The 5,866-nt window shown below is 39.0% G+C and overlaps 1 non-coding gene across 1 annotated transcript; it reads left to right on the forward strand.

Annotated features, from left to right (window-relative positions):
* Positions 1 to 5,480: 5,480 nt before the first annotated feature.
* Positions 5,481 to 5,587, forward strand: LOC128285857 (small nucleolar RNA R71). The gene has a single exon (XR_008276404.1). It is a non-coding gene; the product is annotated as a small nucleolar RNA R71 (small nucleolar RNA).
* The last annotated feature ends 279 nt before the right edge of the window (positions 5,588 to 5,866 follow it).

A 5,866-nucleotide genomic window follows, 5' to 3' on the forward strand; every position in this document is an offset into this window, starting at 1 on the left:
ATGAGATAGGAAGGTGCTGACAAATCTACTGTAGAGTAGCATCAATACTGTCAAATCGTTGAAAACACTAAAGCTTGAATCGAGTGAGGTGCTCAGAAATGTCAACATATGAAGCTGCCACATGAACTGGACGAGAGGGTAGTGGTGGCTGAGAATAGGGATCAGGGAGTGGAGAAGGGGAGATTTCGGCTAGGGTTGTTTTTTTTTTTTTGAAGGAAGAAAAAATGAACAGTGATTTGCTTATATAGGGGAGGCCTACACGGCCTAGGGCCACACCCGTGTACGTATGAGGGTGAGCTCGTGTGTTTCGAATTTTTAGGTCGTGATTGGCTATCCTCCCACACCCGTGTGTCTTGGACGTCTGTGGTACACGGCCATATCGCACGGCCGTGCCTAGCTTTGTTCGCTTCTTCCCCGCCCATGTTAAGGTACCACGCCCGTGTATTGTTGTCCACGGCTTAGCGGCACAAGCGTGTCTCATGCCTGTGTCGAAGAAATAGAATCGAGCCTTATCCCTGGCATGCCCGTGTTCCTCTATCAAGTTCACCCACGGCCATGTCGCACGGCCGTGGGGATTTATCGCATCTCGTGTTTTGGAGAAATCATTTACTCTGTTTTCACAGGGTCGTATTGCACGGTCGTGTTTCCCTCCGTGTTGGTGCACACAGCCTTAATCACGATCGTGTTACAGGCCGTGTGGTGCTGGGAATCTGTGCTTCAAATACTCTGTTATTGACCTAAAGTTTTAAAATTTTAAATTTAAAATAATTTAAAATGGTTAGTACTCGGGTTGCCTCCCGGGAAGCGCTTGTTTATAGGCTAAGCTCGACTGTTACCTTGTTAGTATACTAAGGACAGTTTGTGGAGTCGTAGCTCCTCTTCATCGACTTTAAAATCCTCACCATTATAAAGTTTGAGACGTTGTCCATTTACTTTGAAAGTACCATATGATGGGTGACTTACCTCTATCGTGCCATATGGATGAACAGATTGAATTACGAAGGGTCCTGACCATCGTGATTTTAGTTTCCCGGGAAACAATTTGAGTCTTGAGTTGTATAGTAAGACAAGATCTCCAACTTCAAATTGTTTCCGTTGCTTTAAATGAACGTCATGGTGCTTCTTTGTTGCTTCCTTGTATAGGCGTGAATTTTCATATGCATTGGCTCACCATTCATCTAGCTCGTTCAGCTGCATCAACCTATTTTTTCCTGCAAGTTCAGGATCACGGTTTAGAAATTTAATAGCCCCAAAAGCTTTATGCTCTAGTTTGAAAGGGAGATGACAACTTTTGCCATAAAGTAGTCTGTAAGGTGATGTCCCTATAGGAGTCTTAAAAGCAGTTCTGTAAGCCCATAAGGCATTGTCTATTTTTGTTGCCCAGTCTTTTCTGTTTGATTCTACCGTTTTTTCAAGGATCCGTTTGAGTTCTCGGTTTGCTACTTCAGCTTGTCCATTAGTTTTAGGATGGTATGGGGTGGCCGTTCTATGATGAACTCCGTATTTCTTAAGGGTTTTTTCAAATTGGGTATTACAAAAATGAGTGCCCATATTGCTGATAATTGCTCTAGGTGTTTCGAATCTTGAAAAGAGTTTTTTAAGGAAACGTACTACCACTCTAGCATTATTAGTAGGTAGAGCTTGAGCTTCTACCCATTTGGACATGTAGTCAACTGCTACTAAGATATATTTATTTCCAAATGAACTGGGGAATGGACCCATGAAATCGATACCCCACACGTCAAATATTTCACAAGAAAGCATATAGTTTTGAGGCATTTCATCACGTTTAGATATGTTACCTGTCCATTTGCATTTGTCACATAAAGTAACATACCTGCTGCCGTCTTTGAATAACGAAGGCCAATAAAAACCTGATTCAAGTATTTTGTGTGCGGTCTTTGTTCCACTATAGTGTCCTCCGGTTGCCCCTGAGTGGCAGTGTTCCAATATTTTTGATATTTCTGATCCTATAACGCATCTTCTAATAACTTGATCTACACATTTGTGAAACAGAAATGGATCGTCCCAAAAGTAGTTTTTTACATCATTAAAGAATCGCTTCTTTTGCTGGTGTGTTAACCCTTTTGGGATAATGTTAGCAGCTAAAAAATTCACGATGTCTGCAAACCAAGGTACCTCGGAGTTAGATATAGCGAAAAATTGTTCTTCAGGGAATGAATCATTAATTTCCATTTCATCTAGTTCTCTGGTATTGGTTTTCTCGAGCCTAGACAGATGATCAGCCGTTAGATTTTCAGCTCCTTTCTTGTCCTGAATTTCCAAGTCAAATTCCTACAAAAGGAGAATCCATCGGATGAGTCAAGGTTTTGTATCGGTTTTAGTTAAAAGATAGCGAAGGGCAGAATGGTCAGTGTAAACAACAACTTTAGACAATATGAGATATGACCGAAATTTATCAAAAGCAAAAACCACAGCTAGCAACTCTTTTTTCGTAGTAGTATAGTTTTCTTGTGCAGCCGTTAAGGTTTTGCTGGCGTAATAGATAGGTTGAAAATGCTTGTCTCTTCGCTATCCCAGACTGCACCTACTGCAAAATCACTTGCATCACACATTAGTTCAAATGGCAGGTTCCAATTAGATGCAATTATAATTGGAGCATTAATTAATTTATCCTTTAAAGTATTAAATGCTTCTAAACATTCCTGATCGTAGTTAAAAGGTATATCTTTTTCTAGCAATTTAGTTAAAGGCTTAGCTATTTTAGAAAAATCCTTAATGAATCTTTTATAAAAACCAGCATGTCCCAAAAAGCTTCTAATAGCCTTAACTGAACTAGGAGGTGGTAATTTCTCGATTGTTTCTACTTTAGATTTATCCACCTCAATCCCTTTACTAGAAATTTTATGCCCTAGTACAATACCTTCTTGAACCATGAAGTGACATTTCTCCTAGTTAAGCACAAGGTTTGTTTCTTCACATCTTATTAAAACTCGTTTTAAATTTTTAAGGCAGAGATGGAAAGAGTTACCGAATACCGAAAAATCATCCATGAAGACTTCCATGATATCTTCTACGAGTTCGTCGAATATAGCTATCATACAGCGCTGAAAAGTAGTAGGGGCATTACATAATCCAAAAGAAATTCTATGATAAGCGAACGTACCATATGGGCATGTGAATGTGTTCTTTTCTTGATCTTCAGGAGCTATTGGGATTTGGAAGTAACCAGAGAGTCCATCCAGGAAGCAGTAATACATGTGTCTGGATAATCTTTCTAACATTTGGTCAATGAATGGCAAGGGGAAATGATCTTTTCTTGTGGCGTCATTCAGTTTCCAGTAGTCTATGCAAACTCTCCACCCTGTAACCGTTCTTGTTGGGATTAATTCATTCTTCTCGTTGGTTACAACCATTATGCCTCCTTTCTTGGGGACAACCTGCACTGGACTTACCCAAGAATTGTCAGAAATAAGATAAATAATTCTAGCATCTAGAAGTTTAATTACCTTGGCTTTTACAACTTCCTTCATGTTAGGGTTCAGACGTCTTTGAGCTTGCACACATGGTTTGTATTCATCTTCCATCAAAATTTTATCGGTGCAAAAAGAAGGACTGATTCCTTTGATGTCAGAAATTTTCCATGCTATGGCCTTCTTATGTTCTTTTAATACTTGGATTAATTCCTCTTTCTCCTTGGGTTGCAAATTAGAAGCAATAATAACTGGTAATGTAGAATTATTTCCAAGGAATGCATATTCTAAATATTTGGTAATTGTTTAAGTTCCAGTTTGGGAGGCTCCTCAATCGAGGGTTTTTGCCTAAGTTCATTGTTGATCTTAATACCCTCATATTCTACTTGTTTTGACGGATGGTTATTAGGTTCCTCACCTATCTCCTCGTCTTGAACTGGACATGGTTCTGTCGTCTCCTCTTATACAATTTCCTGAAAAGAGTCTTGAGTAATATGATCAATAGAGTCAATGAAATAACATGAATCATCTTGTTCCTTAGAGAATCTCATAGCATCATAAATTTTAAAGATCATTTCCTCGTCACCTATTCTAAGTACCAATTTACCGTCACCTACGTCAATCACGGCTCTAGCAGTGGCTAGGAATGGGCGCCCTAAAATGAAGGGTACTTCCACATCTTCATCCATGTCAAGCACAACAAAATCAACAGGGAATATAAATTTATCTATTTTTACGAGTACGTCTTCTATAATACCCCTGGGATATTTAACAAATCTATCGGCTAATTGAATACTCATCCTAGTGGGTTTAGGTTCCCCAAGACCAAGCTGTTTTAACATTTTATAGGGCATCAAATTAATACTAGCGCCTAAATCAGCTAGTGCTTTTTCAATATTCAGATTACCAATTAAGCAAGGGATAGTAAAACTTCCTGGATCTTTTAGTTTGGTTGGCAGCTTATTTTGGAGTATAGCGGAGCACTCCTCATTGAGTTCTACCGTAGATAAGTCTTCGAACTTCCTTTTATTTGTTAAAAGCTCCTTCAAAAATTTTGCGTATGTAGACATCTGCGAGATAGCTTCAACAAAAAGTAAGTTGATATGTAATTGCTTAAAAAGTTCAAGAAACTTACCGAATTATGTGTCAATGCGGCCTTTTTTTAATTTTGCTGGATATGGAACTGATGGTGTATATTCCTCTGGCACTGGTTTGTCACTATTTTCAGGTTTTTCTTCCCTCCTTTCGCTTTCTATGACTTCTTGTGCTAACTTCTTTTCAGATTCCGTTAACACTTTCCCACTCCTTAGTGTAACCGCTTTGACATGCTCTCTTGATTTGGTATTACTAAATAATTTTTTTGGTGGTCTTTCCGAGATTAGTTTAGAAAGCTGGCTTATCTGAGTTTCTAGTCCTTGGATAGATGCTTGTTGATTCTTAAGTGCTGTCTCGGTATTTTGGAAACGGGTTTCTGACATTGATATAAATTTTGAGAGCATCTCCTCAAGGTTCGGTTTCTTCTCTTGTTGATAAGGTGGCTGTTGAAAACCTTGAGGATTTTGTGGCTTTTGATTCCCTTGACCTCCCTAGGAAAAATTTGGGTGGTTCCTCCAACCTGCATTATAGGTATTACTGTATGGGTTATTTTGAGGTCTAAAGTTATTGTTACCCATATAGTTGACTTGTTCCTCTTCGGTTGTGGGATTGAAGGATTGATATTCTGTATGCACACCTCCTCCGTTTGAGTTACTCCTCATTGTTGGATGTACCTGCGTAGAACCAAGAAAACTATCAATCTTTTTATTGAGAAGTTCTACCTGATTAGAGAGCATGGTGATTGAATCGATGTTATAAACGTCGACTGTTTTTGTTGGCTTAGTCCTCATGACTTGCCACTGATAGTTGTTCACTGACATCTCCTCTATGAATTCGTAGGCATCTTCCGGTGTTTTATTGTTGATAGTTTCGCCAGCAGCAGCGTCAATCATTTGTCTTGTCGAGGGATTCACACCATTGTAGAACGTTTGAACTTGTAACCATAGAGGTAACCCATAGTGAGGGCACCTTCTCAATAGATCCTTGTATCTCTCCCATGCATCGTAAAGTGTTTCTAAGTCCATCTACACAAAAGAAGAGATATCATTGCGTAATTTAGCCGTTTTAGCCGGCGAAAAATATTTTAGTAAAAATTTCTTCATCATTTTCTCCCAAGTAGTGATAGACCCTCGTGGTAATGAGTTTAACCATTGTTTAGCTTTGTTTCTTAGTGAAAAGGGAAATAACTGAAGACGAATGTCATCATCAGAAACGCCATTGATTTTGAATGTATCGCAAAATTCCAGGAAATTTGCTAAGTGAGTGTTGGGATCTTCATCCTGCAAGCCATCAAACTGAACAAGCTGTTGTATCATCTGAATAGTGTTAGGTTTTAA

This window comes from Gossypium arboreum, chromosome 12, assembly GCF_025698485.1.
Source record: "Gossypium arboreum isolate Shixiya-1 chromosome 12, ASM2569848v2, whole genome shotgun sequence".
In the NCBI taxonomy this organism is placed as follows: Eukaryota; Viridiplantae; Streptophyta; class Magnoliopsida; order Malvales; family Malvaceae; genus Gossypium; species Gossypium arboreum.